We start from the raw sequence: 13,475 nt of genomic DNA, 5'->3' as shown, positions 1-13,475 counted from the left end.
ACAAAGCTGGAGCGAGTGCCGTACTGTGCCACGGCCACGTGCCTGCGCCGGGTCTGGATGGAGACCCTGGGGCACAGCGGGGACCCGGCTTACCACACCGCTGTCGGGAAGGCCTCTTGCCACCGCGGGCCATGCGTCAGTGAGCTCGTGGAAAGCTTTGCTGTCCACTTGCGGCTCCCTTGCCACATGGCTGCTGCTGTGGAAGATAACTCATCTTGCCCTCCGCTGATGTGAGTGTTTTTTACTTCTGAAAACAAGTTTTTACTGTTGTCTTTGGGTTTTGTTTTCAGCCTCAGCACTTCTCTTGTGCCCCTGTTGTACTTAATGTTTATTATGGGCTTATGGGAGTGTTTCTCAGCTGCTTGGTGGTTTTACTGGACACGCTTGCCACCCACCCTTCCCGGTGCGGCTCAGCACTTGAATCGTTTACTTCATATTAAAGCCGGCCAAAGTGCCCCAATATCTAAGGGAGGAACAGAACGTGTAAACTCCCAAAGCTGAAATAACAGCACATAAAAGGATTGTATGTGGAAAAGAACCAAGAAAACATAATTTCCCACCCTGAACGGCAGCTCCGAAATGATAGGTGTTGTGGATTAAAGGTATCTAGGCAAGCTGGGAAAAGGTAACATGCGGTGGTGGCACAGTGGAGTGTTTCCTTGGCGCTGAGCAGGGCGGGACGCAGCGAAGGTGCCTGCATCCATTCACTCGGATCCCGGCAGAACATGCACAGGGCTGAAGGTTTTCAAGCAGGAGCAGGAGCAGCAAGTTTGGGTGCTGGTGCAAGGAAAGGCAGGAAGGGTTCTGTTTTCCCAGTGAGGAATCCGCTGCAGCTGCGTCAGGGGGAAGGCTCTCTCCATCAGGCCTCGTCCCAGTGAAACCAGACAGGGTCTGCTGGCAGTGGGCCCGCAGCCGTGTGCCCAGAGGCAACCCCAGTGCCAGTCACCATCACTGGCAGTGCTGGCAAGGTGTGGTCCCTTTGTCTGGTGGCTTTCCGGCAGCGGATGCAGGAGCCCCCTTTGCAAACGCCGTGTTTTACAGGGAGTCCCCCTGTGGCAGATCTGTTAACAGGGAAAGCAACTGCAGGGCAGCGCAAGGCGGCGGAGGATGCAGCCTGCAAAGTGCCGCGTGTTTTCTTCTGCCTGTCATGCATTTTGTTCACAGTCTTCTGGCATCGGTTAGAAACAAGCAAGTGAACGCATGTGGCACTCCACGGTCTTGGAGAAGGAGCTCTGGACTCAGAGCCTGGAAGCACTGAGTCCTTTTGACAGTCCTTCCCAGCCACTGTTTTTCACGTTTCTGTGCACTCGGGCACCCACTAAGTAGGTCTCCAGTCTGCGTCCTTGGGAAGATAGCTGTCTTTCGCTGCTTTTGCATAGAGTGATGGAAGGGCCAAGTGAGGTCTGCTGGGCTGAGCCAACACAGAGCTTTAGTCTGCAGCGTATGGTCCGTACTACACCATCTGCATGTGACATGTTTAGATCAATGTTACATCTGTTTAGTAAAACACTGAGAATGCCTAATGCAGAGTAGGAACTTAAAACTGCTCCAAGCCTGGCTTTAATTGGGTAGATCTGTGGTCTGGGCATGCGCTGGCTTTGTGGAAATCTGCCACAGTCTGGGTGCTCCTGTCCCCTGTCTGTCCACTACTGGCCTACTGCAGTAGAAGTTGCTCCTCTCTCAGCTCCGGTGTCAGAGCAGAAGATGTGCATGCTCGGTGCCTGCTCCAGTGTGAAGTCCAGCACTTCACGACGCAACAGTTGCAGGAGGAGGTCTGAGCTAAGGAAGCTGGTCCAACCTCAGTGGCTGTGCTTGATGGCCCCACCGGGGCATCCCACTTCTCAGGGCCTGCCTGCCCTGCCAACAGCTGTTTCCTCCTCTTCTCTGCATGCCCTCCTTCCTCTTCTCCTGTCCTCCTCAGCTCCCACAGCAGGTCCTGCACCATGCAGCCTTCCTGCTCTTGCACCTGTGATGGAGAAACAGGGCAACTGCTACAACTGCACTGCTGCCCCAGGGATCAGGAGCTGTATTTCTGCAGGGGCAATAGCTGCTGCTCAGCGCTTGCGTGCTGCATGCAGGCACAGGAGGGGCGTTAGCATCCTGGGCAGCGAGCCACACTGGCCTGCAGGCTCTCAGTTTGATTGCAATAAGTGAACAGGTACCTCATCTTTTACTTTTAAGAAGTCACCAAATTTAATTACACCACTCCAAAATGTTCCATCTTAGGTGAGGCTCAAACATGTCCACCTTAGCTGTTTTTAGAGGCGTAACAAGACTGGTTTTAAATGGGTTGATTTACACTGGTGACACTGCTAACAGACCAACCACATTATGAAAAGCCTCAGGTTTTTCCTTCTCCCTTTCCAAAGAAATATTGCAGGCTTTGTGTATGAAGTAGCTGTTTCCAGCTATCAGGCCTCGTTTCTCCATCTGCCTCGCAATTCACACAAAGCTTCAGAGAAGGCACAATCTATGGCAAAGCAAGTGCTGTATTCCTGCCTTATTCTGAAGTTGCTAGGACAGTGATGTGACTGATCCTAGAGTGACAAGTTCAAACTGCAAATTTTTGCAAGGAGAAAGTTACCAGCAGAGTATGGAATTAGACTGTCTGGGCATTCCTGCTGTAAACTGTTCAGTTGCTTATAACTTCTACAATTGGAGCTGAAATTTTCTTTTCTGGTTGTCTGCCTACATCTGATTTTTTATATTTTTTCCCCTCTTCTTAAATATGGCTTCAGCCTAAACATTTAATCTACTCAGGGAGGAAAAAAAGTAGAGAAAAACATTCTGCTTCAGACCGTTAAAGTATACGTTAAAAAGAACAGCCCTTTACTATGAACAACTCCCAACTGCTTCGGAAGAGGAAGCTGAAGCCTACGAAGGAGAGCTGTCCTCACATCAGAGCTATGCTACTCACTATACCTTGAAACATTCATGTGAATTTTTTACAAATTATTAGCCTTTAAAAAAACCCCCACAACAAACCAAACCCAAAGCCGGTTCACACAGGCTCTGTAGGCACACTTCAGATTTTCCCTGTGCAGTTCTTCAAAGATCCACCATCCCTGACCACTTTCTCACAAAGGTGGGGTAAACGTGCATACATGCATGTCATAGGGCTGGGGGAAAAGATCCATCCCTGTCTTCTGCAACCACTGCTCTGCCTGAGCTGCCAGCGCAAGCACCCAGCCGACTGCTCTGGGCCAGGCAGGGTGAAGGAGGAGCAGGTACTTGAGTGCAAGGAAGACAAGTCCCTTGGGGAAGGGAAGCATGGAGGATAGATGAGGGTGAGGAGCCTAATGACATTAGGACTGGTGCAGGGATTAAGACAGAAGGAGTTACTGGAAACTGAAGGGGTGGAAATGGGAGAAAAGAACCTTGACTGGCTGAGTAACACAACTAGATTGAGAATCAGAGTATGTGGGGTTAAAAATAATCAAGATTGATAGCTGTAGTGGGAAACAGGGCCTAGAGGAAGGGAAGACTAAGACAAGTTGAACAAGCAAGATATTCTTGGGAGCTGTGGAAAAAGCAGGAGCAAGGAGCCAGTGAAACCAGGAGAAAAGGGGGAGCTAAATGCAGTGGGAAGGGTGTAACAACACTGGACTTGGTGGTAGGAAAGAACAAGCTGTGATAGACTCATTAAGGAACCAAAGAGCAGGAAGAGCACTCAGATAACAGAGCAAAGAGATTTGTGGCGGAAGGATGGGCAGGGAGCTAGCCAAGCAGACACCAGTATCTGTCCTGTTCTAGTGGCATAAGCAAACCCTCAGGTTCCTGCATCTCATCATCCCTGAGTCATGATTCAGGAATGCTGAGGCTGGCGGCACTGCTACCATGAAGCACTAAAGGAGACAAGGAAAATGAAGAAAGAGTAAGATGGAGTGGATTCTACAACAGCTTCTGAGCTGCCATTCTCCACATGGAAGAACACAAATGAGTTACTCCAGAAAAAGGTCTGCTCCTTCGCCAGCTGATAAATGACATCCTGAGACTGTCTTATGGGCAAAAGAGCATCCCGCCTGGTCCCCATATACTCATCCACTCCCTCGCCAGACTCCTTGGTAATGTCACAGAGACTGAACTGAATGAATGGAAGACTCATCTGTCTCAAAGTCTTTGGTTAACAAATTCTAGACTCCCCGCCACCGCCTGGGCAGGGGGACACTAGCAGACCAGAGAGAAAGCTCTTTATGTAGAAAAGGGGTAAGGTGCTCCCACGGTCTGTGCTGTACCTCTTCTCAATTCATACGTGCTCTGCCCTCTTCCCCTTCCAATTACCGTACCTGCCCTCCACCCTGGCTTACTGCCTAGGCTGTAAGGGGGTTTCACCAGAACTGCTGATGGGGCAGGTGACTGGAATGCCAGAGCTGGATGGGGTCTATCCAAAATCTGTTGAAGGCTGTGATTCTTCTTTACCCATCCTCTTCAAAAACTGTGATGCCATGGAGGACAAAGTGGGACAGGCTGAGAGTGACAGAGCCCTACAAGGTGTGCTGTTCCCAGGTGCGTTTCTCTCTCTGCAACACCACCTGGTATGTTTGTTGACAGATGCAGTCACCTAGACTTGAAGTAGAAACAAGGATGGCATTAAGAAAACCCCAGAGCTGCACATAGGAACAACGTCAGGTGTTAAAGCTTGTCTTCAAGTCTTTGTGTTCCTGTCTTCTTTAAAACAATTCTTTCATCAACAGCCAAATAAACTCCACCAGCCAGCCAAAGGACATCACACCTTACCAACAAAGTTTCCAGTTTACCCTTAATTAGTTGCACGTACAGCCAAGTGGAATCTCTGTAGTTTGTCCCCTTTTATGAATGCTAAGGCTTTTTTTTTTTTTTTTTTTTTCCCCCTTTTCTTTCTCTCTGCCCCACCTCCTCCTCCCTGGAGAAGCTGCAGAAGCAACAAAAAATATAAGAAAGCCATGCTGACTTTCCTCGACCAGCTTTCTCTTCAGAATTACAACCTGGGAATCACTTGCTAAGCTGTTTGGGGAAGGAACTTGAGATGGATTTGATGCAGGTTTGGTGCAGAACAAGGAGTATCAACTGGCACTCATGAGCTACATGAGATCGGGAAACTGTAAGCGCCAAGTGACTGCAGGTTTGGACACAAGCAAAGCCCCATCTCAGATTCCAAAAGCATCCATCACTGTGGCATGAGTCCAAAGAGCTGACACAAAAGGCTGCTCTGGACATTTTCCCTGACATCCAAGCACAGAGACAGTGCTATGGAGATCCCATGTTATTGGTAGGGTCACTGCGCTGTCAGCATCTCAAAATGTCCCTTTGGTGCTCTTGCATGAGCATCTTCTCCAGCAGGTCTCAGAGCCTTTCCTGTTCATTTCTGGCTTCATTGTAGTGCAGTGTCTGATGTCTCACAGGCAACCCTGGCAAACCGTAAGGCAAGACAGCTACCTGCCACAGCACTCAGCTGCTGCCAGAAGGTCTGCACGGGGAAGAGCAAGAGCTGTCTGTCAGACCCTGGGATCCCCACCCACCACCCTGCTCGGCCTGACAGGGAGAAAAAGCGGTACAAAACTGAGGCAAATCAAACCGTCAGTGCTGAGGAGGTTATTTCTCAAGACTAACCACTAACACCGTCTCTGCACTAAACCCAAACTAGCAGGTAACATTTTTTAATTTTTTTTTTATTGGGGAAGGCTACTTCCTATAGAGGGCTACAGAAGTCAACCCAAGGTCAGAAACAGAAGTGGTGGAAAAGGCAGGCACAATCAGCTTCATCCCATGTTTTGGTGCCCCTGGGAAGTTGCTCTCTCAGCTGAATTATATTCTTGCTGCAAAGTGCTTCAGATTTTTGGAGAAGAGTGGGGTTTTTTAGTACTTTCAGACTGCATGTCTGGAAAATGAGACAGGAGGAAGGACAGCATGGAGGGAACAGAGTAGCACAGGGTCAGGTCTGAAGAAAACAAAATGTTCAATTGTATGTATGACAGGGCCCTCCCAAGCTTCAAAACCAGCTCAAGCGATGAGCGTGACCATTTCCCTTTGAAGCATTGATGTCGCCCTGCCTGTGTCAATGATCTACTTATCTGATTGATGATATATTGCTACTGGCAGCTACTCTGAAACAGCTATAGTCAATAAATACCATTTCTACACTAAGTAGCCAGAGCATTTTTGTATTGCTTCTCCTATAGTTAATTCTTCCTTGTTGAGTAAGTCACAGTGCCTCACCCACCGGCTTTCCTTTCCCTCACTATTAGAAAGTACAAAGTGCAGAATGACAGAACCCATGTTGCCATTTTGTTGCTCTTACCCTTTTACTTTCTAAATTTCTCATTCTTATTACCTCTGACCTAAGGTGGCATTCTCCCATTGATTACAGTCGTGGGCTCTTTGGCTAGGTAATAAACTTTGTGCCACCAACCACCAGATCTTACTGGTATTTTTCTGTCACTGTGTTTCTTCCTGACCAATTCCTCATGTCGCTTCCCTCCTCTGGAGGCAGGTCCTTTTGGAGCACCGAGCGTGCGTGTTGGCCATTCAGGTTACGCTCCAGATGCGCAATAAGGCAATCAGGTCAAGGAGAAAACCGCCGATTCCCAGGCCAACAACGAATGCCTTGCCACCTGTTGCAACGCACCCCGAAACCGAGCCAGCCTGTGGCAGCGCTGATCCTTCCCCTGCTTAGAAATTGTCACCAATAATTTCGGCAAGTACTAACAGGGCATCCTTAGGGTGGCTGCAGGAGTCTCCCGCACATCGCCTGGATTCAGGTCTCCCACAGCATCCCCCTCCCTCGCCGCTCGCCCTCCCCCCCCCCCCCCCCCCCCGCCCCGGCTCCACAGCTTGCTGGGCACGCTGCAATGCTTTCAGCAGCTGTACAGCAGCAACTGCTGTCCCTAAGCCATAGCAGCATGTTTCCCCAACACTTCTGGTTGGTGTTTTTTTTTGTAACCTCCCTGTCCCCTCTGAATAGGCTGTAACTGGGGATTTGAGCGCTGCAATTATGCAAATCGTCCCACCGGGTTTTTTGTAATGCTAATTATATCAAATGCATGCTCATCAATGAGAACGCTAATTCCCCTTGCTCATTATCTAGATGTCGCACACTGATATAGAAGCATTTGAAAAAATTAATCTCCTTGCAACACAGTGTTTGTGAACCGCTTTCCACTACCTTTGCAGTCCTGCCTCTGCCCCAGAGCCCGCAGGTGATGCTGGCCATCAGCACGGGCACCAAATTGTCCCCAAAAGTCACTGCTCCTTTGCTTTGTCCCTTCTTATAAAGGCTCTCGGCGAGACTTTGGTGTTTGATTTGTGGGATTGCTGAGGTCTTGTATTTCTGACTGAAATCAGTAGGAGTGACACAAAGAATGTATACATGCTCTATAGCACTCCGAAAAGTGACATCTGAAGGAATTCAGAACATACATTTTAGCTACCAAGTTTCCTGCCTATAAAATAGTAATAATACCATATCGGCTTATGGGCCTCTTGTGAAAGAAGTTAATTCAAATTTATGAAGCCGTTGGATGCAGGAATGATAAATACTACAGAAAAGCACGAGATGCTCAGTAGCCCTTTTGCAGGATGGAGTTCGGGTACGTGCAGTAAATAGCTGGTGGATTTGTATACTAAATGGCAGAGGGGGGGGGGAGAAGAAAAATGGCAAATAGCTACTTTTTTTCTCTTTCTGTGAGCAGTGTTCTTCCTACACGGCAAACAAAGAAGGGACTTGGTGGGGAAAACAATCTGTCACTGCGTAACCAAGGACAACCGTGACACCTATGCAGAAGGAGCCCACAAGGAGACAGCTCAGCCTGGCACTGCTGAACCCCCGGGCAGGGCTGCGGAGCCCCCTTGGGTGCGTCCTGCCACTGAGTGCCACGCTCCCCGCGGGTGCCAGTTCAGTGTTCGCCGGGCTCTGGCCAGGTAAAGCCCTCACAGAAGGCCCGGGTAGTGCCGGGCAAGGTGACTGTCCCTGCTTCTACGGCTGCCCCTGCTTCTACGGCTCTGCCCCCCCCCAGTCTGCATTTTGCACTGGGGTGCTGCTGTCCTGGTCACAATGTTGGCTCCCCTTCTCTCCCCGCTCCCGGGGAAGAAGTCTCACACCTTTAATTCCTTCCCTTTTACAGATTCTCGCTTTTATTATCGTTTTTTAAATAGATGGCTGTTGCCCAGAGGCGGGGAGGACCAGAGCGGGGAGGCAGCGCCGTGCCCTGCTGCGTGACAGCGCCGGGCAATTAACCCTTGAGGGCTGCGGCGCCGGGAACCAGCCGCCCGGCTGGCAGCTACCGGTTCCCCCGCCCCCTCGGTCCCTGCCCCCTTGTTCCCCGCTGCCCCCTCCCGGTACTCGTTCCCTCCGCCCCACCCGGTACCCGCTGTCCCCGGCCCGCCCGATACCCACTGCCCCCTCCCGGTACCTGTTCCCTCCGGCCCGCCCGGTACACTCGTCTCCCTGGTATCCGCTGCCCCCGCCCGGTACCCGCTGCCCCCTCCCGATACTCGTTCCCCCCGCCCCACCCGGTATCCGCTGCCCCCGGCCCGCCTGGTACCCGCTGCCCCGGTACCCGCTGCCCCCCACCCGGTACCCGCTCCCCCAGCCGCACCCGGTACCCGCTTACCCGGTACCCGCTCCCTCGGCCCGCCCAGTACTCGCTGCCCCGGTACCCGCTCCCCCAGCCCGCTCCGTACCCGCTCCCCCCGCCCGGTACCCGCTGCTTTGCCCTGCCCCGGCGGCAGCGGCTGCGGGGCCGCCCCGCTGAGCCCTCCCCGGTGCTTCCCCGAGGCGCTGGTGGCGGCGGTCCCTGCGGCGCGGTCCCGCATCGGGCCGGGAGCCTCCCCGGCGGGGGGAGCCGCCGGTGCGGCCCGAGGAGCGCAGCCGCCGCCGGGGGCCGCTGTTGGCCGCGGAGAACGCGAGGCGGGAGCGGCGGGAGCGGGGGGAGCGGCGGGGCCGGGGGCAGCCGCCCGGCTCGGAGTCGAACCCCCGCCAGTAACGGCCCCGGGGCGGGGGGCAGCCGCCTGCGCCACCCGACGTGCAGCCGCTTCCCACCTTGGACCCGCCACCAAGCGCCCCACGTGTGTCCGTGTGCGTGGCCGCTGCGGGACGTGTAGCTGCAGGCGGGTCTCGGGGGGGGGGGGGGGGGGGGCTGGGTTTGCAAATTCTTTTTCGTTCGGAATTAAAAAAAAAAACCAGCCGCCTGAGAAGGTGAAGGGTGACGGGGGTCCCAGCAGGACCAGCAGCGGCTGTGAGCTGCAGCTGCCCCCCGGCAAGGCCTGCATCGGCGTGTTTTGCCCACCAGGCACGGGGGGCTCCTCGGGGGGCACAGAAGGGGCCGACCCCTGAGGTGTCCCCCTGAAGCTGAGCCAGACTGTTCCTGCTGTCACACCGTGCTGAGGGTCTGTCATCCGTGTCCATCCCCAACGTGGTGACAGGCTGCTTTATAGCCCAGGGATGTCTGTGCTACTTTTCTCCTTTTTATTTTTCCCCTTTCTTTATTTTTTTTCTTTTCTTTTTTCCATCCAGGGTCAGAAAAGGTCTTTCATCATCACTTTATGGTGAAAAGTTTGATCATTTCCTTTCACCCTGCGTCCTCCTGGAGGAAAGTACTTTCTTGTTCCCTTGTATTTCAGGAACTAAAGTGCAGAGCGACTGCCTGGGCTTGTGGGGGGGCTTGCAGGGCAGGGAGGTGCTACAGCTGGCACGGAAGACTGGGTCACCGCTGCCTTGTCACTCTTAGTGAAATAGGTTAAAGCAGTGATTGCTGCGTCTGGCTTTAACACATCCAGGCTCCCAAACATCATCAAGCAACATCAGCAGCATGGCAGGTCCTTCGGTGCTGCTGCACTATTTCTTCTTCTTTAGTTTGGGAGCCCTTCGAGACGGCTGTCTCGCTGTGCAAGGTGCTATGCGAGCCCAATTAAAAATGATGATGTGTGCCCCAAGATCTCTTAGAGCGTAACAGCAGAGGCAGTAGGTGGGATGGAAATGTGGGAAGCTGCAAAGAAACCCTGTGATGATTTTGGTCAGCAGGACCTGCGGCGGTACCGGCGCAGCGGCAGCCTGGCCTCTGCTGAGATTCTGTTAGCACTGCAGAAGGCAAGAGTTTGAAGGAAAGGCTTCCAAGAACTCCTGAAATACAGAGCTCTGGCTGCCCGTGCTCAGCACTGGCGCAGCTGGAAGGCAGGCGGGAGTGCCAAGTGTCTTCCAAGCACCAGCAACACCCAGAGGAAACCATAACGAAGAGGCTGAAAACCCGCTTGGGCTATCAGAGCAGCATCTAAAACACAAGGTCAGAGTTTCACACAATTATTTAGGTTGGAAGGACCTCTGGAGGACATCTGTTTCAACTTCCGGCGACTGGGGGGAGCGGCGGGGGGGGGTTAACCTCCCAAGCTCAAAGCGTGAAGAGCTCCACTTGCTCAGGATGTCCGTAACACAAAATTGGAGGGATACATCAAGCGGTGGGAGGCACACAGCCAGTATGTGGTGGAAGGAATATAACCAGTAAGAAAAACAATTTGAAGGTTAAGTCTGGCTTGTTCTGGGAGTTCTGAAACATCTTTTCAATCTGATTTAGAGCACCCAGAGCATCAGTGGGTTTCTGGAAAGTATAAAATACATTTAAGATCACAATTAATAGCGATAACAATATGTTTCTATACCCTCCAAGTAAGGAACTCTTTCCAGAAGTGGCTGGTGTGTCTGTTGCAGAACAAAATGGGCTTGAAATCCCAACGTAGTGCTGCGTTTTTGCAGATACCCTGTCTGATCCATGCAGAATACACATCTGTGCTCCTTTGCCATCTCTCTGACCTTCACTGGTTTAGTCTTACTTGATAAGCAGATGTTTTTGAATGACACAAAGTGCAGGGAAGCAGCGAATGGCATCTTTTACCCCTGACATACTTAGCAGGAATACTAATACAAGAATTACCACAGTAGGATGTAGAGGGTCAATTATACAGGTTGAAAAGGCTTTGATGAGCTCATATTCCCATCTAACTTTCCTGTCTTGAATATCATTGCTTCACATAGTTCATTCCTGTTGCTTTAAACACATGCTTTAAGGTGGTTCTGTTTTGTAGCAATCGCTGTTGTTGGGCACCATCTTACCCTAGGACTTCCCAATTTGTTTGTTTGGCTTTTTTTATATATACTCATTAAACAGAAGCTATAAAGCAAGGTAGTGTGAGTGACTCATTCCACTGAGAGACAATACATGCATATTCTCTATCGTTGCGTGATGGGATAAAAAAATCAGGCTAGCAAAGGCAAAAACGCAGAAGCAGAAGACTGCGCTCACACCGATTCTCTGTGGCAGACATGATAAATATCCAAAATCCTCTCTAGAATCCAAAGTGGTTAAGCCCGACTAGAATCCTCAAAAATGAAACAAAACCAATTCAAGCTGAAAAAGTTCGAAAACCCAAAGGACAAAACACAACAGCCCGCACTGGGCACACCATTGCCTATATATAACAGTTAAGGAAAACCTTCAGAAACCCAAAGTCAGGAACTTTTCTGCTGCGTGTAGCATGACCAGCAGCCCCCTTTATTGTTAATCTGGTTGAAGAGATTAATTAAGAGATCAGCTTTTCAGTTATTTATAATTTTGTCAAAATATTTAAGCAAAAATTTCCTCTGCTGGAGGTGGAATATTTAGAAAATGTTCCAGGTAAAAATAGTTCTGCTATTTTCAGGAGTGAAACTGTAAGAAAAGATTATGTTTTCTGATGTTCTTTTTGAGAAGTTCTGTGTTGTGTTTTTTGGGGGGATACTGTAACGTTGGCAGAGGAGCAGCCTCTTCCCAAGGAGTGGCGTCTGCCACCTGACATTCCATTCATCCTTGGCACGCTTGCCAAGAGGAGATGGAGCTGGACTCTGCTCACTGCGGCCCGAGAAACCAGAGGAGTCAACAGCCGTGACTCAAAACAGGGGAGATTCCTGCTGAGCGTTAGGAAAAGCCTCTCCCCGGGGCACGTTCCAGCACTGGAGCGGGCTCCTGGAGAGGTGGAAGAATCTCCATCCTTGGAGGAGCTCAGAAGACACCTGGGCAAGGTGCTGGGCAACCTGAACTGGCTCAGGGTCCCAAGCGCATCCCCCCTGCTCCTGAGCTGTGGCTGTGGGAGCTCGGTGCCAGGTCAGAGACGACGCAGCTGGGGGCTGCCCTTTCCCTCTGCTGACCTTGGGGAGAGTTTCCAGAAAGCTCTGCTGGAGTCTCAGCCAGGGCTGGCCCCCTGCCCCAGGAGCTGCTCTTAAGCTGGTGCTCTTGCCCTCAGCTCCTGCCTGCACAGTCTTGCCTGTGCCTGACCGCGCGCTGTGTTGATCTGGACCCACGGACGGGCTTCCTGGCTTGACCTGAGACCTGCCACGTTGCGACAGACTCGCTGGCAATCGCTGGGCTGCAGCTCACCCCGGTTACTGCCCCAGACCCGATCCTGAGGATGCTGACTTGACTTCTTAGTTTGACCTTGGACCTGCCTTGTCATCACAGGCTTGTCTGACAGTCTGGATCTTCAGCTGAACCTGCCTGTCATCCCCGTACCTGCCTTGCTCGCCTTGCTCACCTTGCCCCTTCCTCTGCCACCCCGTTACCATGCCTGGCTCTCAGCCGCCATTCCCTTGGGGAGCAGCCAGCCCTCAGTGCTCCCAACAGCCTGCAGTGAGCAGGGAGTAGAGACCTCCGCAGGTCCCTTCCCACACCAATATTTCTGTGAATTTAGGACAGTGCTCTAGCCAAGTTAAAAGGGAAGAAAAAAACCAGCTTCTCTGAGCAGGGAAGAAAGCATAGCAGTGAAGGCATTGCGTTGATGCTTAGGTGTGTGGTGTGTGAGGTCTGGGGAAGGGAGAAAGGAGCAGAGGAACTGAGACAAGGAAAGCAGTCTAGGAAAGAGGAAGGTGGGGAAAGATGTGGAAACGAGCAGCAGTGCAGCTGCTGTAATGTCACTCCACTGCCCCATAAATCCCGAACAAAAGAGTAACATCAGACCCCAGCAGAAGATCAGTGCACGGCTCCGTTCCCTCTCCAGCTGCACGATGTCACAAATGATTCACGCTGACATGGCAGTCCAGAATTTTCAAAATAGAAATACCGGCTGCCCTGCAAGCCCTCCTCCAGCTCTCTCATGGCATCTCTTGGACACCATTAGATGTCCTTCATCTGCAGACATATTTCAAGGCTGGTCTGCTGGGGGTGCACAGGCTGAGGAAGGGGTTGGAGCTGGCCTTCCTCAGGTGTACTTTTATTCCCACAGTAATCATGAGGCAGGGCCTTGAAATAAGATTCATTGCTAATTTACAAGTCTAAGCACCAGGACTTTACTCTGAACTGCATTTCTTGTCACTTTCCTTTACTTTTCGTTTAACATTTTCCAAAAAAATTAAAATATACCATAATGGACCCACTCCGGGATAGCCTAAGTCCTGCTGGAAGCCACAGAGAAGCTGTTTTACGGTCTGAGTGGAAAGGGCACCCTTGGTCACTGGCAGGAGTGAGTAACTGGGGCTT

The sequence above is a fragment of the Falco punctatus genome (assembly GCF_963210335.1).
Source record: "Falco punctatus genome assembly, chromosome: 6".
Taxonomy (NCBI): Eukaryota; Metazoa; Chordata; class Aves; order Falconiformes; family Falconidae; genus Falco; species Falco punctatus.
The sequence above is the reverse complement of the archived record's forward strand: the minus strand, read 5'-3'. Positions refer to the sequence as shown.